Below are 24264 nucleotides of genomic sequence, written 5' to 3'. Positions count from 1 at the left end.
GGGAGAGGAGAGATGCGAGCGAGCCTTTCGCGCGTCGGGCTTGGAGCTTGGATGGAGAGCCTGGGCCGACAGCGGCGGTGAGAGCACGCGTAGCAGTCTGTAGCTGCTGGGAGGAAGGGGCCGCGGTCCCTGGAGAAGGAGCGGGGAGTTGCTCTGGAAGTTGTGCGTCCGTCGCGTGCCGAAACGGGCCCTCCTGGAGCCCGGCCGCGAGATGGCGAGCAGCGGGCGCTGTCCGCAGCACGGTGCTGAAGGCGGCCCGTGGCGGGATGCGGGGGGAGTCCGCGGCTCCTGTGCTGAAAGCGAGGGCAGGCGTGCTGTTACCCGATATTATCGAAGTTAAAGCGACCATGAGGTGTCTGCCAGCAAAACGCTCTTTGCGTACTTGTACAGCTTCATGCTACTTGCCTTGGGTTATTATTCTGTGTTGATTGGTGACTTTCAACAATTTTTACCTGTAAACGTTCCCAGAATACCCTACCATTTGTACTACAAATCCAGTTGAAATGCTGTTAAACTCTTGTACCTGTGTGCCATAATGTAAAATTCTGTTGAGAAGAGTGCATGATCTGATTTTGTTTTGTCTTGTTTTCAAAGGGAAATCAGGAGACAACAGAACATTTTTAGCCCTTTTCCCCCTAATGCCATTGCTTTGAATTGCATGTTGAAAAATTTTGCAAATTATTTTCCTGTTATAATGGGGACACTTTGGTTTATAGCACTTTTTTATAGACTCTTTTTGCTAACCAGTGTATGTTTATAGACATGAAACCAAACTTTATATAAATGTGTTAATGAATGTCATATATTTGTTCAGACTTGTTTTCCTCTCTGGAATTTCCTTTCAGAAAGAAAACATTTGTACTTTGGGGGCATGGACCACCTAGTTTTTGCTGTTTCCAGTTGTGGAAAGACAGCAAACTGTGGAGTCCATTTCTGACTTTTTTTCTCATAAAAATGAACTGATAATTGCTTCTTGTCTGAGGAATAAAAGAGTAAGTGTAAGAATAGGTAGACTCAGTACAAACACTTTTTTAAATTTAATTGCTTAGAAAAGTACAGTGATTAGAATTAGATAGTTAACATGATTTAGCTTTTCTGGTTAGGATCACAGCCATATGTTTGGTTAGTTAATATATATGATGTGGATTTATCATCATAATCATTGATGTTCCTATCAGACATGGAATGCTTACTTTAGCAAATACCATTATTGCACTTCACAGTTGTATTTGGATGAAATTTGAACTGCTTTGAATTGATTTGGAGTCTATGTTTGTTTTTTAAACAAGGATATAAAACAAATATTTGGTTGCTAGCCTTTCTTGAGGTCAAGATTGAAGCATGTGACTCTAGAGTATATTGATAATACAAAGCTGATGTTTGTTTTGTAGATTAGATTTTGTTGTGTTCAGCATTTTCTGTCTTTGCTCTTTTTTTGAATTGCTTTTTACTTGTTTTGGAAAAAAAAAGCAAATCTCAGACCCATCTTCTTTTTTGGGATAATTTTACCATCCTTGGTATGTTGACAAGGTGATGATGTACAGCTTTCTACCTTCATGAGACTTTTTTTCTAAGTAAGGGGTTTTAGTGAAGTGCAGCACTTATGATTTCTTCTTCAGGTACTTATTCTTCCGCTAAGTAAAGACTAAAATGATTTGACTGACAGTAGTGTGCACTTGTGTCCAAGAAGGCCGATGGTATCCAGGGGCACATTAAGAAGAGTGTGGCCTGCAGGTCGAGAGTGGTGATTCTTTCCCTCTACTGTGCCCTTGTGAGGCTACACCTGAAGTGCTGTGTACAGTTCTAGGCTCCCAGTTGAAGAAACACAGGGAATTTCTAAAGAGTGTTCAGCAGTGGGCCACAAAGATGATGAGAGGCCTGGAGCATCTCCCTTGTCTTCATGGGGGAGGATGAGGCTGAGAGCTCTGGAATTTTTCAGTATGGAAAAGAGTGAGAGGGGATCGTATCGCTGCTTATAAATATCTAAAGGGAGGGAGTCGAGTGGATGGGGCCAGGCTTTTTTTGGTGGTGCCCAGTAACAGAACAAAGGGCAGTGGGCACAAACTGTAGCACAGAAGTTCCATCTGTACGTGGGAAAGAACATTTTTACTTTGAGAGTGACAGTGCACTGGAACAGGCTGTCCAGAGAGCTGTAGAGTCTCCTTCTCTGGAGATACTCAGAACCTGCCTGGATGCTTCCCTGTCCAGCCTGCTGTAGGGAACCTTCTTTAGCAGGGGGTTGCACTACCTGCCCTCCAGAAATTCCTTCCAAACGCTACAATTCTGTGTCAGCTGTGGCCATGGGGCTATACAACAAAGCAGGCAAAGGCTGCTGAATGCAGAAATTTAGGCCTTGGTTTACCTGTTTGTACTGTAATGTGAAAGGTTACCTTAGCATCTTCAAGTGTATGAGAACATGTAGTTTATTGAAATAGCACAGCAGATACACATGATGTCTGAATTTATTACTTTGGAGCAAATGTGCTTCTGAAAATGTCAGAGCTTTGCTTACCTGGGAACCCCTTCCAAACAAAGAAATTGAATGTATCTGAAGTTCAGTAGTGTACAGAAAAAAACCAAACCCAAACAAATAAAACAACAGCCAGAATAAAAACTCAACAAAATCCAAACAAAAAAGCATTAAAAAATTGTAAAAATTATCTTCGAGAAAAGTGGGTAGCAATATCTTTTAGATTGTCAGTGTCTGTTGAACACTGTTTTAGAACTATACACTGTTGATTTTTCAACTAAAAAGTAATTTGCCAGTCTTCAGCATTATGAGGTAAATTGTCATGACTTAAATACTCCACATAATTAGCATGCAAGTTGTGAGATCACTTCTTAGTGGTGATGCCCTTCACATTTTGGATGTGCCTTAGAGCTTATGGCAAACTTTCTCCCAGAGGTTTAGGTGGGAGGGTAAGGATTGGTTTGTTAGGACTTACTGTCAGATCTCTTTGTCTAAATGCAAGGGTCTTTTTTTGTTTTTGTTTTTTGTCTGTAATCTGCCTTCCTTTCAAAGCTACATCTTGGTGGGCACTCATCTTCAAAACATAGATTCCAATTGGTACATTTATGAGGAACCCCAGCACTCTTCCCAAAACTTAGCTCTCCAAATGAGCTACAGAAATACAGAAAAGCTGTACTTCCTCCGTTAATAGAACGTTTCAAGACTGACCGACATCAGTTTCACTCTTTCCTGAGCGCAAGGTTTAACTTTATCTGTAGTAACTACTTTATCCATGGTAACTCTTCTGTTTGTAGCTGAAAGTCTTCATAAAAGCATTTCTTTCTGATTTTTTTTTTTTTTTTTTTTTTGGCTGTGAGAAAACCATCTATGTTTGTTGATTGTGATCCATACAAATGTCTAGTTTCCTTTTCATAATTTCACAATGTTGAATGTGACTTTTACTTTTTAAAGAGGAAGTAAGTTCTGGATTTTTTTTTCTTTTAAAATAGTTTTAAAATATATAAGTATAAATATATAAGCATGAAAAAAAACAGTGAATGGAATCTCAGTGATAAGAGGCTTTTACTCACTGTTTAATTTGCTTACCGTGATAGTTTCCTTTTGAACTGAAGGAATTGGAGACTCTGAAGTTAAAGATATGTGAGGCATGAGATTATTTCTCTCTTACATGCTGATGTTTTAATTAATACCTTCATATGTAAGTGATGACCATTAGTTTGGATGTTTGTGCGTTCTTGCAGAGCAGGAGTGAGAAGTCACGTCATCAGTGTTTCTTGATTTGAGTTTATATCCAGATACATAGTTGAAAGGCTCTCATCTTATCCCATATTCCATGCCTGTAGATCGTATATGACTGTATGGAGTTTATTCATGACATCTACTTGCATTGCATTTGTTCTCTTTTCCAGTAGAGATGGGATGGCTTTCCCATTCTCATTAATAGAGTGATAATGGAACATATGATTGTCAGTGTATGCTTTAGAATGTGTGGCGTACAGAATCCTGATACATAGATACTAATTTCCTCCCCTTAGTTTTGATTTAGTTGCATCTTTTTGTTTGCTTTTTTGAAGTAAGAGTAGGGTTTGTTTAAAGGTTCTTTTATAGCAGAGTAGAATTTCACCAGTAACCTTCCTAACATTGCCTCAGATGACCTCAGAAAGAGAACAGTGCTTAAATCTGAAAATGTCTGTCTTGAAATTTATAATACTGTAAAGGCAAAGATGTTTGTTGTGAAGTGTAATTGTGAAGTGAAAATTAAAATTTTCACTTTGCTTTCATTCAAAGTATGAAAGTTTATTTTAAATAAATGGGAGAATTGTTTTTCCTTATTCAGATACTTGAAATGGCTTTCTTGACAGGGTTGTAATTTTTTGTTTTTCATTTGGGCAGGGATGGTATTTCTTATCTTCCATCTGAGATGGATACTGTGCATCTGGAGGACATGCTAACAAAAATTAGAACAAATTGTAGCTCAGAATTTAGAAGGTCTTGAAGAGTGGGTTAAATAAAACGAAAAAAATTGCATTGTGTTCCTATGTGTAGATTTAGTATGCAACTCCTTACTGTTATATTCAAATGCTCTTATGCTGGTCTTGCTTATGACAGAATACTTACTGAAAAGCGAGCAGAATGCCTGAGAAAGCTGGTGTTGGTTTTTTTTTTTTTTTTTTTTTTTTTTTACAACCAGAGGGTAATGATTACATGGGAGATGATAAGGAAGGACTTCTGTATGTGGTATGTTTTTATGTAATGTTTTTGTTTGTTTAAATCACAAAAACAATTGGGAATAGTAAGTTAGAGTTTACAGAGAGCAAGTAATTGCATAAAAAGTGCTTGGGAAAAATGTTTATTAGGCCGCTACTTTAGAAAACCTCAATCTACAAGTAAGAAATATATATATGATGTGTTTTCTTTATTTGTTTTGCTTATATACTAATTTAATTAAGCTTACTTTATGCCTGACTTGCAAGTCAGTTGGAAAAAAAAAAATTAGCATAAACCCTAATGAATAATGTTCTGTGTACAATTTGTAAAATCTTGCAAATCAGGACTCTGTCCTACTATGGCAAAGTGGATGATTGATAGTAATGGCCTTCTGAAAGGAATGCAATGCATTTTCTGTTTCTGGTACTATAAGATAAATAGCAAAACTTCCAGTGGCTGGCTCCAGTGATTTAGTGAATAGGCTGTGTGTTACAAAATCTATTTTTGAGCAGTAAAGTGTTTTTGATGTATGCCAAGATCTGAAACAACTGACCCAGTGCTAATTTAGTTCCATATGCGAGTCTGTTACTTAGAACAGTAATTGTTAAAAATTTCGTATTTAAGATGATGCTTCATTATATACTTCAGATACAAATTATATTAGTAGATGGATATAATAATGCAGCAAATACTGCACAAGACTGCTACTACAGAGGTATGTTCTCAAACATACTTTAATTTTCTTATTAAATTATATTATTTGTTATGTAGTTGTGCAAAGAAACAATGTGTACAGGCACTGAGTGATAATGTATTTTGGGCTTTTGAGTGCCTACTGTGTGGTTATGAAATACTTAGTTTTCTTTTTTCGCACTGTATATTGAAGGGAATTTAAATTTTATCTGTAATAATTTTACTTGGTACTTTTTTCTTGTATTGATTTTGTTGGATTTCTTCTGACTTACATGTGGCTTTTGGAACTTAAAATTGGGAAGCAGAAATCAAAGCGTATGGTGTGGCTTCTGGTGATGGTAGTGGTTTTTTTGTGTGTCATTATTAATTTTTAGTTTTAGTTTAATTTGAATTTGAATCGTAGGGGATAGAAATTTGTGTTGAAACCTTGAAGTCGTGCAACTTGTCCCACTTTTCAGGTGTTCTGGATTCTAAAAAATGCCCATTTACAAAACTAAGACTTTGAGTTCTGCAACCTTAACTAACAGAATCTTTAGTAAAATCATTGTAGTTACTACCTGTGGCTATGGTTGACCAAGGAAGTATAATGGCTAAATTGCAATTAGCTCTTTGCATACGCTGTTGATAGGGAGAGGGATTTTCTTGGTGACTGTTATTGTACCTTAGTGGTTGCTGAGGAATGTATCTGTGTGGTGCTGGTTTTGAGGACTTGGAAATGCACTGTATTCTACCTGAATGATGCAAGGTATTTACTAGGAGGTGAGCTGCTGCTTAGAATCACTTGGTGAGAAGCTGTACGGATGAAGAGCAATATGTGTTCTTTAGGGTTTAAAATGAATTGCTGTCAAGTATTCTGCAGGTCTGACTCAGAAGGGAAAGGTTCCTAGGATCATTGCAAATGATGCTGTAGGCAGAGATTGCAGTTAAAAAAAACGACACTCCCTTTTTCCCTCAGCAATATGCTGTTCATGCCTTGGGATAGGGTGTTTAGAAAAAGGTTGACAGCAAGATCTGAAATGAAATGTCGCAAGTTAGTAAAGCCTTCATCCAGCAGTTCTTGGGAAGACCTTGAGACACCTGAGTGTGGCAATAGTTATGAATTTGGAAGATCGATACGCTTCTTTTTGGCTACCTCTTATTTCTTCCTGATGCAGTTTTCCTGGGGTTTTGATGACGGGGCAGGCTGTAGAAGAGAAGATGCTGGTGTCAGGAGGGTATGTATCCTTTTATTCATGAGTCTCTTGCGAAAGTGTGGGTGGCATTATATGCTGCTGGAAGAAGAAAAATTCCAGGAGTTCAAATTAGATAGGTTCCCACTAGCATGGTTCTTTCATACGCTGTAGCATAGTGACATAGCAGGCTAGGTGGGTGAGAAGCCAAAGGTAACTACACGCTTCCTGTCAGAATGTGTATGTCAGAGAATAGTCAAGAGAAAGTGGCAGGATTACGTATCTGGCAACAAAAATGCCTGTTGCTTCCAGGAAAAGCAGAAGGAATGAACATTATATATATGTATGTATATATACATACATATATATATATACATACACATATATTTATAAGTTTCATTTTCCTTTTTTTCTTTCTTTCAATTGTCAAAATACATCAGGGAACACTTTAAATAAATCTAAAGCAAATCAAAGATCCTCAATATCAGCTTCCTTGGAAAAATGAGCTTTAAATTAAATATACTGAGGAGGAATGTTTTGAAACATCTTTAGAAGGGAGTCACGGACAAAGTGGTTCTGCATATAATACTTGAGAGAACTACAGAGATGCTGGAAAATTGTGTTCGCAGATGCTGGTCTGCAACTCCCTCTGGGTAAAACTTCTGTATTGCTATTACTATTGCAAATGGTACGTAAATTTGGGTTAGAATATTTCTGTAACCTCTAGATTCTTTTTCATACCATCATCATGATATCCTTAAAGGATTCAGTCTTTCAGATGATGTTCCTTTGCTTTGGTGGATGGATGTAATAGATGAATGAGGTGTAACTCACTAGTTACTAGCTCTTGCTTAATTTACGTGAAAATAGTTCCAGTTAACTGTAAAATATACTTGATGGTAGGCTTTTGATGATCCATTTGATTGAGCGGACTGAGAAGAGGGATTTTCTTTCCTTCCATTGTGAGGGATTTCAAACCATTTTGGTTGTGCAGACATTTGTTCTGGCATTTGTTTAGCAGAATGAAGAAAAGGAGAATAAATGGAAAGATTTAGGAGGCTGTTGAGATTTATGAGAGAGACCTTAAAACTTTTTGAAGTACATGTGAACTACCTGACAGTGTAGTTGCTTGGAGGAAGATAAGGCTCAGAAATTCAAGAAGTTGGGAACAGTCATGTTAGTAAGATGTATAATATTCAATTATTTAATGTCAGAACAGCATTAGATTCTGTGATATGTCTGTTTTTAGGAACACACTCTGTTCCACAGTAGGGAGGTAAGCTATGAAGTCTTGTGATTTGTACATGCCACTGAAATTCCAGTGTGGTAAGAGTTCAAATGATTACTGACATCTCCAGTGTGTAGGATGTTGTAATCAGAGTAAGATACAGGCTTTTTCTTTTTTTTTTTAAACATTAAAAATCAAAATGGAAACTAAATTTCACATTATAAGCAACTGCCTAAAAAAGCAACTACTGAAGAATCTCTTTGTTCGTTAAGCTTCAAGTATGCTTACCTGCCTCTTCATATTTCTTTATTCCAAAGGAGATGGCTCTAGTTTATGCACTGTGGTTTCAGTACTTGACTTTTCTCTTTGGCTTAGTAGTTGATGAAAGGGAATTAGTGAAAATACTTGTTGTCATTTCACCATTGTTTTGTCAGAAAAGGATTCCAGTAGACTTTTTTTTGAGCGCTTTGATGAACAGCACATCTTTCTGGAAAAGGCATCTGAGGCAAATTTCTGTATAGCGTTAAACTGGGACACATGGATTGTCGTTAATATTAGAAAAATCCCTTAATTCCTTGAAAGCCTGTCTTATATTTCGTTATTGTTGTGTGTAAGATGCTGTGATGACCCATCAAATCATAAGGAAGATTTTGGATTTGAAATAATAATAATTTCCAGCATTTCTTACCAGAAATGCTCCTCAATAATTTTAGCAAGTCATAATAGTCAGATTATCCCTAGATCCTTTGTTCTGCACCGGAAAAACACCTGCTAAAAACATTCTACCTATATTTTAGGCTACAGAAAGTTATTTCAACTGCACATTAGAACAATATGTAAACAAAAAGAACCCAAAACACTTTAACCGGTAAACTAGCATCTAGAAAGTATCTCACAATTAGAAGAAACTCTTGAATACATCTTATGTTGAAGATAATGTGAAAACATCAGCCTAGAGCCATTTGGCGCAGTAGCAAAATGTAAAATGCAATTCATTTGAAGCATAAATTTAAACTGAAATTAAACTGAAATTCCTAAATGTCAATGTTACAACTAGAAGCCATTTCAGCTAAACAAACAAACAAACAAAAAAACACCAAAAAGAAAAAAAAACACAGCACAGAAGATACAGAAATGCTTTATGTTTGGATAACTAGATGCTCTTTCAATTCTGCAATCATAAATACAGAGTTTTCTTCTTTGGTTTGATGCTCTTTGTATGTAAGACATTTTGCTGTAACTCATTAAGGTAACTTTTGTGGTCTGTTTCAGTCGATTTTAGCAAAGTCTATGTTTGAAACTAGAGCAGTCTAAGAAAAGCAGATTTGTAGAACAGCACACTTAGTACTGGGACTCCATGTCTGCGTGATGGTTTGTGGTGGTTAGCTTCACACCAGCTCAGATAAGCAACAGTTGCAGTGTACCAGGTGCACTCTTGGAGTACATCTTGTTTTGCTTTGTCCAAAAGGAGTTCTGAGATCTGTGCTTTCATTCTTCTCTGCAGTGTGAACCAACACGTGGCAATTGAGGGTGGTCAGTATTAAGTAAAAGTGTTTCAGAAGTCCAAAATGAACAACATAATTGCAGTTTTTTAAATAAAAGCTATAAAATGAAGTAATGACAGAAGAAGCTTGTTTACACTAATACTTAGTTTGAACAGGCCCTGCCTGTGCCTAGCCGATTTATCTGTCAGAAAAATATGTGCAACACTTGGTCAGGAATTTTATCTTCCTGCATTCCCTACATCTCAAGCTGTGCTATTCAGGGAGACTTTTCTCCTGCTGGAGCTGGCAGGCGTTGGTAGCTGCTCACCTCCTTTGACCCTGACAGAGCTTTGCCTGGGTTTGCCTCTACTGCCAAGTGTTTCAGGCTGTGTTCTTTCTGTAGTACTCCCCCACCTATGTATTTACTTTATTTACTTCTATAGAGATACGTGCTGTAATCTGACTGCTGCCTGTTGTGGAAAAGTGTGCTGTGGCTTTTTGCTGCCCTGCTTTGCAGTTATGTGACCCTGTCACTGTTGCACACTGGTTCTGTCCTGCTGTTTCGCACTTTGTGCAGAGCCAGGCAAACTGGCTAAGCCTGTGGAAAGCTGGTTTTTTTTTATTTTTTATTTTTTATTTTGCAGAGGAGGGATTAGACACTCATTTTTCTAAGTGTTTTCTCCTTTTGTGCAAGTGATGCTTTGTCAAGCCAGGTACCCTCAGTAATATTTGTCAGCTTACCCTGGCTGACAAAGAGGCTGCCTTCACTTAATAGCATGCAGGGAAGGATTTGTCCATTACAGTAAATTTTTTTCAGCAGAGGATAACTGAAGATATTTTCCTACTTTGTACCTAAACTTTCGTTTTGTCTGTGTAGTAACAAGGTGAATATGAAAATGAAGAGCTAAGCATTTAGTAACCTCAGGACATTTGGGTAACTAGGAAATCTGAACATTAGGCTTCTTCAGTGCTAAACCTGGGAAAAGGCAAATATTATAGTATGTATCTAAAGAGGAGTTGAAAGACTAGATTTTTATTAATGTGCTAAATTTTAATAGTAAAAACTTAAAACATATGGTTTTTTTTTGCAAATTATTATATTGGCTACAGTATGGCTGACAAAGAGAACTCATTTGAAACTATGTTCACATTATTTATGTATGCATACCCATATTAAAAATAATATACATAGTATGAAATATGTCAAATTATCAATTTCAAGCAGTTTTCATTTGCCTTCTGCTCAACAGACTTCTTTGACACTATTCAATCTGTCAGCTTATTTACGCTCAAAATAGTTTTTCTAAGGATATCTTTATCAGATAAATCAGCTAGTATGCTAATTTTGAGGATGTTAATATGATATGTACAGGATGGCTGTAGATGTGCCACTTTGTTTTTCTTGGAAGCCTGTATGTACATCAACTATTGGAAACATCTATATGCAGGATCATTTTCTAACTTCACATTTGTCCTGCATACCTTCTTGCTGACCTGAACAGAGTCATTGCCTTTCTCTTAAATGAACTCATGATGGAGGTAACTGGAACGACCAGTCAGTGCTAGTTGGATAAGTCAGGCTTGGGGATTCTTGATGTTACCTTCAGAAGGGGAGGGTTTGGGGGTGAAGTAACATAATTATCATCAGGAGACTCTGCATTTACTTCGACCTTATTTCTTTTAAAGTGAGATGCCTCCTGGTCTGTTCATGTCCAATATTGTGTATATGCCCATGGTTTCCATGGCTACTGATTATGTATAGACTGTTTTTGGCATCCAAATGTAGCGCTTGGAGATAAAGCTAGCTAGCTAAACTGTATTTTACAAGTTGCAACATAAGGAGCGTCTTCAGTATTAAAATGTGTTCATAGTGGAGATCAAGAGGAACTGTGATTTAAAATAGCAGAAAATGCCGAAATTCTGTTGTCAACGAAAAAGCAGTTCTGACATTGAAAGCAACTCCTTCTAGAAGAGCAATTTAAAGGTGAATTATGAAATAGAATTTTATGGAAAATGGGAGAAAAAGCAAGTATGAAGGAGGCTGTTTTGGCAAGGCTATATAAATGCTAGGTGTTATCTTATGAAGTATAGCTTCTGGAAAAGAATGTAGAGACTAGAGGTTTGTAGATGAGGTGTAAAGGCTGTTATCAGTGTGCAGATTAGTTAAACAGGAAAAAGATTTGTATGCTTAATGATTGTGACTCCAGAAGTGTCTTGAAGTATCCCCATTCACTACAAAAGTTTAACACAACACATTAAGGAAGGCAAGAAAATTGTCGTCATTAAAAAAGATAGAGAAATAAACTGATTATACCAAAGCGTGTCATCCCAATTTTAAAGAGACTCTTTAAAAATCCTTCACCTAGCCCCATGCAAAATTGACAAGTATGGAATCTTTTAGGAATTCTTCATAAGAAATTTGTCTCATACTCTGTTTTTGTTGCCGTGAAATTAATCCCACCTGGAGGAGTAATTCTGTATGTGATCCATTTCTTATACCAGCAAATTTGTTCTTATATATAGTGCACAAAGCTGTCAAGTGATCCACACACAAATGATTTTTCAAGCTAGTTTTTAGTCAGTTTCTCTTAACTTACTGTGGATAAATGCTTGTGCACAAGTTCCTGGCAGTAGGAATAAGGTGGGATTATTTCTTCAACCAAGGCACTAGCACCCCATGTGCTTAGGGAATGAACTGTTGCTGCACCTTCAAAACTCATTTTAATGCTGTAACGTGCTTTTGTGCTTTTGTCAAGCTGAAGTTGGAAAGATCGGGACTTTCACTTTTAAGAAGACTGAATGGATAAAGTCACATCTCAAAGACTTTTGCACTCATTGTCTATTGATTGCAATTTCAGAATCAGTGGCTTGAGCGTATGTACAGTGGCCCAAAAATTAAGTTGCCTTCCATTTATATAGTCATGCTCACAGAAGCATTTACTGTTTGTTTTTGACAGGCTTCTTTTCCTTGTATATTAAATGATTAGCATGCTGTTTTTCAAGTGATTGTGCTACTTCTGGTGATACTTAATTGATTTGTGGATCAATTCCTACTATATTGATGTGTTCATTCAGGAGAACAAGTCATAGAATTGTAGAATGGCTCGAGTTGAAAGGGACCTTTAGACCATCCAATTCCAACTTCCTTGCTGTGGACAGGTTGCCACTCACCAGATCAGGCTGTCCAGGGTCCCATCCAACCTGTGCTTGGACATTCACAGGGATGGGGTGTCCACAGTTTCTATGGGCAGCCTGTGCCAGTGCCTCACCACTCTCTGAGTAAAGAATTTCTTCCTAATACCTAATCTAAACCTTCTCTGTTAGTTTTAAACCTTTCTCCCTTATCCTATCACCATCAGACTATGTAAAATGTCAGTATTCCTCCTGTTTATAAGCTCCCTTAAAGTAGTGAAAGACTACAGTAAAGTCTCCCCAGAGCTTTCTTTTTTCCAAGTTAAACAAGCCCAGCTTCCTCAACCTTTCTTCATAGGAAAGGTGCTCCAGCTCTCTGATCGTCTTCATGGCTGTCCTCTGGACCCATTACAATAACACTGTGTCTTTCTTGTGTAGGGGTCCCCAGGGCTGGACACAGTACTCCAGAATTTCTTTGTTAACTTGAATTACAGAATTATTTGTGTGGGTTTTATTGATTGATTGATTGATTTAGTGAGGTTTCCTTATTTGTTTATGGCTTATAAAAGTATTTGCAGGATTTTCAGCAGGACCTCTCTCTCCCTGCAAGTCCTCAGCTTTAAGCAAAATACTCGAGCACACTATCTTCTTAATACTGACAAGAGAAAAAAACATTCAGTAATAAATCTAGTTCTTCCTTTAAAAACAATAGAAGATGAAGAAGTAAGGCCAGTAGATTCTTTTGCTCTCCTCTTCTTCCATGTCTCACTTTTCATCTGCAGTCAGTTTGAATGGTGCTGGTTAAACACTGGAAATGTCTTTTTCAGCTCTTATCTGCTATTTTTATTTTGAACATACTTTTAAATACTTTTATTTTTGTTCTTGTGTAAGTTTTGTTCTTTTTGAATTGTCAAAGGTGTACTTCAGATTGATAGTAGTATCTTTTGTTGCCTACCATGTGAAAATGAGTGTTGAAATCTTTTTAAGTGTTTTAAAAACAAAAACAAAAACATTGTTTTCATTATTTTAACCATTATCTGTATGGAACTTGATACAGAGTTTGGTTTTTCAAATACACCATGTACCTTACCTAGATTTTTGTGCTAGCTCAAAATGTCAACCTCTTGGATGCAACCAGATCAAATTTTTTTGCAGACTTCCCACTAAATGTCAAATGCTTATTTCTTTGGAGATTTTTGCTGGGAACTGCTTTTACTCGATATCTCTTGGAGTCTTAAAATTTCATTACTGGGTCAGTAACACTAATTACGCTACCTGCACAACCAGCCCAGCCCCTGGCAGATTACAAGTATCTCTTGCATTCGTGAATGATTTAGCTTGGATGAAATACTTCTTTCTGCCATCTTTCCTTTCTTAGTACAGTTGTGAGAATAATGTGTTTTCCAAATATATTTTTGACCGTGGTGTTAATGTTGGATTTTTAGAGACTTTATTTTCATTTTTCCTATGTTTCTTTCATTTCGCAGTCAGATGATTTACAAGTCGTCTGTTGTCCAGGAAGATGTATCTGATGCCTGTAATGCTTTAATGCATTTCAAAGAATGTAACAGTTACACTGTAACCGAAACAAATCAGTGAAAGGTGATGGATGTGGGTTGACATCTTCGGGCAGCTAAGCCCACACCCTCTCACTCACTCATTCTCCCCAGGTGGGGTGGGGCATGGAATCAGGATGAAAGTGAGAGAACTTACGGGTTCCTATAAAAGGCAGCTTAATAAATGAAGCAAAACTGTGCATGTGAGCGAAGTTACGGAAATCTTTCACTACTTTCCTTTGGTAGGCTATCTTCAGCTTCTTCCTGGAAAGCTTCCTGGTCATGCATAGTGAGACAAACACCCTAACCACAAGCCTCCTTCCCTTCTTTCTCTTTTCCATGAGCTTTAGTTGCTGAGTACCACATCATACAGTATAGGATATCACTTAGGTCAGCTGTCCTGTCGGTGCCTCCCACAGCCAACATCTTGCCTACTCCCAGTATTGCTAGAGTGACACTGGGGGAAAAGCAAAGCAAAAAAAAAAAAAAAAAAAAAAAAAGCCTTGATGTTGTGCAAGCACTCAGCAATAGCTAAAACGCAGGTGCATTACCAGGGCTGTTTTAGTCACAGATCCAAAACACGGTGTCCTGCCAGCTGTACGAGCAAAGTTAACACCATCCCAACCACACCCAGTATAGGAGCAGTGTTGACATAATTTAAAGGCTTTGACTTTTTTTTTATTATGGCTTCTTTATTTTGGATTTAAGCAGTGGTCTTAATAAGCCTCTTTAAGCGGCAGTATCCAGGAAGCTTTAGTTAACTGTTGGAGCATATACTGTTAAGTAGCATATATGGGTTCTGTCTTTGCTCTGAGTGTAGTTGTAACAGTGGCATAACATTGACATACATTTCTTCTGATTCTGATTTTTTTTCAAATAAGTACATACTTGTGCTAGCAAATGCTTCACACTGTTCAACCAAATGTATCTGAAAAGGATCTACGGTTCTCAGACTACTCTTTTTCAGAAGTTCTTTCTGAAAAAAAGACAGTTTTCTGCTTTTTCCTTTCCTAGAGCGTTAAAAGTATATGGAGAAAAGGGGAATCCTTACAGTAAATAAATACTGTTGCGTAAATGATTATTTTTGCAGCAAGAAAAATAGTGATTTGTATTTTGGTTTTCTTTTCTTCTGTCATCCCACTCTCACAACAACATCTGTGATGTTTTGTGTAGTGGTTAAGCTGATCTTGCTCGCAGCTGATAGGCCCTGAGCCCTGTCCCATTAATTGCTGCTTCAGTCTGGTGTTGGGGCAGCAAGTTACGTTTTGCAGAGATCTCAATTGTATTTCTTAAAATGGAAATTGGAAAGATTCATCCATGTTTCCTTTTTGCACACACATTTTTTTGTGTTTAATTGATTGACTCTGTCTAAATTAAACTAATTTCCAGTAAACTAAATAATGTAGAGAAGCTATCTGCAAAACAAAATAAGTCTCTGTGGGTGCAGCCTTTACTGGGCTACCCTACTTCAGTAGACGCAGTCAATTCAAGTTGTACAGCGTCTCACACAGGAAAGTCCTTGCTTCTCAAAATATGTCAAATCTATTTTCTTTGATGTCCCAGAGTGCCCCTGGATGGGAAAGAAGCGTTTCTGGTTGTTTTATTAGAACCCATGGGCCTGCACTTCCTCTGTTTTGTTGGGTGTTTTGAGTGCATGTGAACACATCCATGTGTGCAGGCAGAAGTGTATATTTTTCACTCTGATTTAGGATTTGGAAGAGAGGCTCTGCCCGTAAATAATTTGAACCCTCATGTAAGAACAGGGGTTGATCTAAATACTTGTCTTTTGGTAAGGCAGATGTATGATATTGGATGCAGCTTCCTAATCCATGTTGAGACTGAAGAAAACAAAATTATCTGTACAGTGAGCTATGGCATAAGGTATAAAGTCTGAAGGTACAGAGCTCCTTATATCTTATATCTGTGCTTGTAGTACATTGTCTTCATATCGGATTTTGCACAGCTCTACAAAAGTGTTTTGATAGTATTTCACTTGAGTTGTCTGAAAATTTTTTGTGCTCTTTTGTGTGTCTTTTCGGCTACCTGGGAATATGTATACCTATGTAGTCTTGCCTAACCTGTCATTTTAATGACATCTTCTGTTAGTCTCTTTCATGACTGCAGCAAAGCCTTAGCATCAGTCTGCAGTTGTCAGCAAGAAACTCTTTAAAACTCTTTTTTTGTCCTCTTTGATTTCTTAGATAACAGAACTGACATTTCCAACATTTTAATAGCTCTCTTACTACTGTGCTGACTTCTTGTTAGATGCTTTCTACTACTTCTTAGTGTACATATTCTGTTCCCTTCCAGGCCTCTGCTGTGTGCAAATGGCACTGCTGATACACAGCCCAGTCACCGAATCACTGAATGTCTGTGATTGGCAGACACCTCCAGAGGCCAGCTGGACCAGTCTGTGCTCAAGCATGGACACCCAGAGCTGAGTGACTAGGCCCGTGTCCAGGCAGCTTTTAAGAGCCTCCAAGGAAGGAGATTCCACAGCTTCTCTGGGCAACCTGTGCCAGTGCTCGGTTACTCTCACAATAAGAAAGTGATAACTGATATTCAGAGGGATCCTTCCGTGTTTCTGTTTGTGTGCTGACACTGGTCATTGCTTGCAAAGAGACTACCTCCATTTTCTTTGTATCATCGCTTTGGATATTTGTGCTCATTGGTAACATCTCCCTGAGCCTACCTTTCTCCAGGCTGAATAGTCCCAGTTCACCCCTCTTGTTGCTGGCCTCCAAATTGGCTTGGGGCCATTGATCACTGGTTACTTTTGTGCCCAGCCACTCATCCAGTTTTTGATCCACCTCTCTGCATGGTCTTCCATCCTTCATCTGCTACTCTGTGATGATTTTATGGGATATGTATCCAAAGCTTTGCTGAAGTATATGTAAACAGTATCTATTGCTCTCATCTCATGTACCAAGCCAGCTATTCTTTTTTTTTTTCCTGCTCCATTTGTTACTTACCTATTAGTCAGATGGCAGAATAGTCTAGTTCATCTTTGTGTGGAGCCTTCAGACAAAAAGCATCTGTAAGAAATTTTATAGCTTGTTTCACTAATTTATCTGCTTGATCCCTCTGATTAGAAGTAGACGCCTTTTATGCAATGAAGCAATGTCCTACTCTGTGATTTTACCATGGACTCCGGTATGCAAAATGTAGGTTGAGAAAACACTACATCTGCTGTTGGTTTACACTGTTCATTAATTGTTTTCCAACAATTTGTCAATAATGTTAATTTTACTTCTTACACCTCTTAGTTTTTATAGATGTTTAGAAGTCTTTTGAGATTTATCTTCTTTTCTTTTGCTTCAATGGCATCAGAAATGGAAATTCAGCTTCCATAATTTCATGGAGTTTTCTTCATAGGAAGAAAGTAAAGTGAGCATTTTAACTGTGTTAGTTCAATTTAAAGTTAATGTAATACATTGGTAATGTTTCTCTGGGCTGTTACACAGCTATCTAATGTCTATTACAGTGCATTGACGATGCATCTTAAAATACAAGCTAGGTTTTTTAATGATGTTAAGTGAATGTGATTGAAGAAAACACTTCTACTGTGTTCCCATTTCAGTCTTTCTTTTAAACATGCTTAAAGCTCACAGTACTGCATGGATTATCACTGTTGTGTGATTTATTCTATACTAAATGTAATTTCAGGTATTGAATTATGACTGGTAGAACTGCTTGCTGTATAAATCTATGTGAAGCTCTTTCTCCCAGTGCAGATCACCTTTGATTTATATGTTTTGCACATTTCTTTTCTCTCTTCTCCACTTTGTAAGTTCGTAGGTAAAAAATAAGTCTTGAAACTTCTATGCAAGACAGGTTTTATGCTAAAATATGCTTTTTCAAGTCTGCGAGGACAAAATTCCAAAATCTTGTGTATTGATTTATGTTGGATTCTTGTTTTACCTGGATCACTCATAATTAGAACTATTGTAATGTAATATAGATCACAAGATTTCACAATCAAGTTGAGCTCTGTTAGATGTTATGTAAGTATTCAATCTATGATAGCCTCTGTGTCCAAGGCCTACAGTTATTTAAACAAACAAACAATACAAAAAGCACTGACAAGATGTAGTGGTTGAGAGTACTCTTACAATACCTACAAAAATTTTATTTCACTTGAGATTTCCTGTTTGTTAGAAGTTGAATGCTACTGTAAGATTTTTCCATGCTTGGGTATTGTTTCTTACTAAGCCTTCTCACTTTCAGTTCCTGGGTTTGCGTGTCTTAGAATTGTCACATGTGCACAGCTTTGCTCTTGGTCTCATTCCCTTTTGGGGAAGGAGTTTCCCTCTGAACATCAGGTAATGTTTTGTTAGGATAGGTCCTGGATATCCTACTACGGGTGTCCCTGCATGTAGTGGAAATGCTGAGTCATGGCCTGAAACAGTGACTGAGCACCTGGTGGGAAGGCAGGGCCAACCCAGGGCAGCTCAGGTGCATGCAATGACCAGAAGGTGTGGAGCCAGGATCCATCCCTTCTCAGACCTCATTTAGGAGTTGGCAGTTGGAGATTCCTGCCTACCTGAGGCCTTCCAAAGGTAAGCAGCTCTGTTCCTTCATTTCTGTATTTGTGGCTGCTGCATTTGGTCTCATTCTCATTTGTTGTAGCCAAAGACTTTGCCAACCTGCTATTGTTATCCCTTATACCATTGTTTGAGCAGGGTACTGAACTAGATCATTTCCAAAGGTTCTTGCCACACAAACCATTCTGTAATTCTTGATAGATTTTTGTTTTCCTCTTAAATTTTAAGTTTTTCTTCTGGCTGCAGTATTCCAGGGATTAAGAGTTTGAGGTGAGAAACTGAAGATACGAATTACTGTTAGTAGGCTTCTCTTAATGTGGCATTCAAAAGTATGTAGCGATTTCCAAATGAATAATCAAACAACTCACAGTTAATGAACCATAGCAGGTTAAGCAGTAGGCTAACCAATTAATTTCATGTGTGTTCTAAGGTTGGAGTGAAGATTTTTGGATGTATTTTGGATGTAGGGAAAAATAGTATGTGATCCTAAAGTGTAAGTTGTTGAAAGAAAAGGTCTTCTGAAATTGAGGAGCTAACTTTATAATGTGGTGATGTTGGAAGCAGGGGGAGTTGAGTATTCGTTTTAGATGTGTTGAGACGAGTTTATTTTTTGGGATGCTGTCGAGAGCAGAAAATATTTCATTGATCCAGTTCTGCAAATAATCACCTGGGGATATCATAGTTGTTCCAGTAAATGCAACAGTACAAGTGGAAGATGCCCTAACATTTTGTTTCCCAGCTGTGTAATTACCTAACTGACATAAGAGGCTTGTCTGTGTTCAGCCTTTTAGTTTGTTAAAGTGTGTTTGAATCCCCACAGACTACCAGGGGGTGAAACCCACGTTCCTTGCCTCTATGGTACTTGTTCAGTCTTTAGTATGAATCTATAGGAGCAGCTCTAGATTCTTAGTCCCAAGCCCTGGGTGGATGCTGGTGCTGCAGGTTATGACATTGTGACACTGCTGCTCTACGGTGCTGTCACACATTTCCCAGCAACTTTTCAGTGAATGTATACTGCACACACCTGGGTGTGACACTTGCTGTTGTCTTGTGGAGCCTTAGTCTTCTAAGTAATTCAAATGCAGCTGGCTGCTTTGTGAAGGACTAAAGGGTTTGAATTTCAAGTGTATGTGAAAATGCATTATTTAAATGCTACCATACCTTCAGAAGCCATACAAAGAGAAACTATCACAAATGTTTATGAAGTATTTCAATGCTGTTAGAGCAGGAGCTCTTGTTTTTGCTAATGTTTAAAGGAAAATATTTTAACATTCAGAAAACTGTGGTATCGCCCAGCCTGGAAGCTTTTGTAGTACACCTGAAAGGTGAAGTTTTCCATTCAGTTTAAGTTAAATGCTAACAAATGCTTCCCCCCCCCCCCCCCCAAAGAGAAGAAGAACAATAGCCTGTCGTACTTAGAAGTGTTTTTATTCCCTGATTTCTCTGATGTAATTGTGTTCCTTATGTTTCCATAATGCAGACAACTCCTGTAGGCTTGAAGTTAGTAAAAAGCAGGGAAAAAAACATGGGGGTGAACTCTCCTTCAAGCTTCTATTTAAATACCATATGATTAACAAAAAAATAGTTTTCTTCATCTCAATTTTTAGCTTTATTTGATAAAGAAATCCTCTGTGCAGTTCACTGTGTTTTTAATTACACTTGAATACTTTATCATTTTTTATCTTAATTATAGTTGCAGCTTGGTGTAAAATTGAAGCTGAAGTTGCTCAAAGTGATTGCTGTCAAGTTTTTTTTTTTTTTTTTTTTTTTTTTTTTAAATATACACTGTCTTTGGCTTCCTGGGTTGTCATTATTTTTTAAAAATCTGGATAGGAAATCAACCTGAAAAACATGAAGTGCTGAAACAACCTTGACCAGGTCTTAGCTAGCAGGTGGCTTTAGGATAAGACAGTACTACATCAGAATTTCCTGATGAGTTTACAGCATCATGATGGCACGTGCTCCCACTTAGAATCTATTTTGAGAAATGACAGAAGCACTTTCTTGTAATTAATTTTGTGCTCAAAAATATTGGACTGGAGAAAATATATGAAAAACAAATATTAAGGACTTTCTCAAAGAAATATGGCCCGCTTGTTAGGCAGAACTTTAAAAAACTATTTTAGGTTCATTGCTGCAGTGCTGTTACAAATCGCAGTATGCATTTTGTAATTTTAGAGTAGCAGAGCATCTCATCTCTTTGCTAAAGGTTGTTCTTTTGACACAGTTTTCAGTTTATCAAGAAAACAGTTTATTTCAGGCTCAGTGACTGTAAAGGGCAAATCTTAAGATGGAAGTTCATCAATATGTTGCAGATACTGTCATAGTCGACAACTGTGTTTTCCCAGAGTGTAAGGCTTGTGGAAGTGTTTGAGGATAATCTTTGTAATTAATGCTTGTTGACTTGACCTTAATTAGGAGAGTACAGCTTTTATAAATCTGTTAGTTCAGATTAGCTGATAGTATTTTAAACCAAGACGTAAAATACAGCTGCATGAAGTGCAAAACATTTGAGTGTGGAAAGCCTTTTGTTATAGCTTTGTATTGCACTTAAGAAGCAGGATAACTGCGTGCACTGTGACATGGGAGTAATACAGGAGGAAGAGCCAGACGAATACTGAGCTAAATATTTGAAATTGGCCATTATTTTTTTTTTTCTCATGGACTGGATTATTTTAACTACTTTCTGTGCTGTTTTCTTGCAGGTTTCCCCTTCTCTAGCTGCAGCTAATGCAGTGTGCCAGTAACATACCTCTTATCCTGGAAGGGCCTGTGGGAATTATCAGAATTTGGGAAATGGAACACAGGGAGGAATTTACTTCACCTAGTTTATTTATTTTTACAAAGTGGAGTTAAGGAATTTTAGGTCTCTATTACAAAGTGAGGATGCTATTAAATGAAGGAGAGCAGTTAGAATAGAATGGTTAAATAGTTTTTATCTTCTTTTTTCCTTTGATGGGATTGAAAGGCTGTTACCTCAAAGTATCAGTCTGCCAGCAGACCGGCATATGAAAGTATATGGTGCTGGGAAATAAAGCTTCCAAAAGAAATCTGATATATATGAAAATTTAAGAAATCTATATTAATATTAAAATCAATATTACTTTTTCTAAGATTCAGTTCAAGGGGATCTGCTATATTTAAAACTGAGGTCTTTGTTTACCTGGAAGCTGATATTCCAGTTTTGCAAAGCATTCAGTTCTATACATAAAGATCGAACAAATAATACATTCATCCCTCTGAAGATGGTGGAATTGTACATTTTACAGAGAAAAGAGATTTGTTTGCAAGGTCCTTCCCGACAGCAGGGCTTGGCAAGTAATAATTCTGGTAGAGATGGATGACTGACTGAAATCAGAGCATTCAGAGTTACTTCAAAGGTGTAGTTTGTCATGGGTATCCAAACAGAATGATTTGGTTGTTCTTTGTAAGCAGTTAGCCTACAGTGTTATTCTGAGGTGTTTTGTGTTTTTTGGTGCTTGTGTATATGTGTGTTTAGTGTGTCTGCCTTCTATAGAAAGGTGCAATGTATGCAGAATATACTGGGGAAGGGGAAGGCATAAAGAGAGATTTCATTCACGACTGATAGAATTTCACATGAACTGAATGCAATTGAAAGTTTATTTAGTAAATATTTTGAAGAAATATTCTAAGAACTTGCTTTCCTTTATAAGTTTGGTACTGTTGTCCTCTTAGGCAGTTAATCTGTTAAGGCTTTCTGAGGGGGACGTAAATGAAGTTTCATGAAGGTGGGTGCTAACTGCCAAGAATCTGCCAGACTGAGCTGTACTGCATTGTAGTGTGATCTGTTTGGCCCCAAAAGCACAGTAACCCTAATGAAACAGAGCCTTGTCCAAGGGAATTCCTGTATTGCAAGAACACATCAAATTAGCTTACTATCAAGTAGAAAACATTTTCAGTACCATTGTGGCTTGGGGAACTTTTGTCTGTCTAATGTCTATGCTTGGTACTATTTATTTTACTTTACTCTTTAAGATAAACCAGTAACTACTTTATTATGAAAGTCCATCTTTTCCTGCTACGACCTCCTACTTTGTTGCTAGGTACGCTTCCATTTTCTTTTCCCACTCCTTAGTGTAATGGAGTGCAGTGGCTGCACTGATGCTTGATGACACAAGTTGAAAGTCTGACCTGGTGTCACGGCAGATCTGCAAGAAGCTGCTATTAGGATAGCTGGACAGACATCACAGCTGAGGTGGATGAGTCTGCAGCAGCAGTTTCAGCTCCAAACCCTACTCCTTTTTGCGTAATAAACTAGTGAGCTGGAAGTGAAAATACTGATTGTGTGGGGATGAAGCAAAAAAGTAAGGTTTCTTTCAAAAAGTTTTGAGTTGCTCTTTCAAAGGATGGGATGGTGGCCAATTGGCCTTTCCATCTACCTTCTACAGGTTCACAGTGGCTTGTTCTGACTTTGAATCTGTGTGAATACATTCCTGAAGCTCAGTCCTGGTCTGAGCATTCTATTAGACAGTGGTGTGAAATGTGACCTACCTGAAATGGTGGATGTGCTTTTACTTGTGGAGTTGATTAAAATGAGATCAATGCAACTCTGTCAAGCTATGCTCTGCTTTGTCCACCTTTTCCAAGTCTCTTATTTTCTTTTGTGTTTCTGAATTTGTTTCCTAGTGGTTACATTGCTGTTATATTAATGTAAATGCCGAGCATAGAAGATTCTCTCTTCTGTTTTGAAGTTAACCCTTGGTTTAGGAGGTGTAAAGCCTGAAAATCCTGAATGTTTATTTCCTGTTACTTCAATGCTTTTTTATTTCATTTAATTAAAATGTATGCTGTTGTCATTAAATCATCTAGTACAATATTCTAGATGGGTTTCATTTTCAATTAAAGGTGTTTTTGATTTGTTTATTAAAATGTTCCAACTTTTTTGAAATGCCTGGACTAATTCAGAAATGCTAAATCTGTTGTTTTAATTGCTATGTATGTTTCTTTGCTGACGTCAAAAATCAACAATTGGTCTGTACAAGTTAATATATCACTATGACTACAACAAGATTGGTTTTTCTGTGTGTGTGTGTGTGTGTGTGTGTGTTTGAAATGCTTTGCTTTTACTTCTTGAGGCGTAGAATACTGGGAATTATCTCTTAATCAAGTAATTTGTCAGTATCTTCTATAGTCTTGTAACTTTCGAAGTTTTCATTTTGCAAAACCAGTTGAGGTCTGTAAAGTAGTGAAAGATCTGTTCACTTTGAAGAGAGAGAATTGATAAAAAGCAAGTAAATGTTGCCTGGCTGGCTTAGCTGTACATGCAGAGCCTTTGTGCACATACAAGGTGTCCCAGTCCAAAGTGTGCATGTGTAGCTGTGGGTAGCTTTCCTCAGTGACAGAGGAGAACAAAAATCAGCTTTTGTCTATGGCGGCTCCTGGTCTTCGTGCTTTATTGGTGATTTTTTTGGAGAGATTTTCCATGCTCTTTTTTGTGCTACTTGACTTAATGCCTAAGTTTCCTGAATATCAGATTGTCTTTAAACTTATTAAAAAAAAAAAAAAAAAAAAAAAAAAAAAAGTCCTTAGTATATGTTTGAGCCACTAAGGAGAAAAGGCTCACAATATAAAGAGGTGTTGGCATTGTATTTCCAATTCTGTGACTTTCCTGCTTTATATTCTTCTGGCACCTAGTCCGCAGCATGACAAAGTCTTGTGTGTATGTTTTACAAACTTAAGAAGAAGCTCTTAAAGTGCAAAACTTTGTGAGATTAACAATTCATAAATTTACGTTGAGTCAATTTAAAATGTTAATGGCC

The 24264-nt window shown here is 37.5% G+C and overlaps 1 protein-coding gene across 12 annotated transcripts in view; it reads left to right on the top strand.

The window, feature by feature from the left end:
- GPHN (gephyrin) overlaps positions 1-24264 on the top strand; it is a 261257-nt gene that overhangs the window by 894 nt on the left and 236099 nt on the right. The gene's annotated exons all lie outside the window — the stretch shown is intronic.

The sequence above is a fragment of the Tympanuchus pallidicinctus genome, unplaced genomic scaffold, assembly GCF_026119805.1.
Source record: "Tympanuchus pallidicinctus isolate F22 unplaced genomic scaffold, pur_lepc_1.0 scaffold3, whole genome shotgun sequence".
Taxonomy (NCBI): domain Eukaryota; kingdom Metazoa; phylum Chordata; class Aves; order Galliformes; family Phasianidae; genus Tympanuchus; species Tympanuchus pallidicinctus.
Note: the sequence above shows the minus strand (reverse complement) of the source record. Positions and strands in the feature narration are given on the sequence as shown.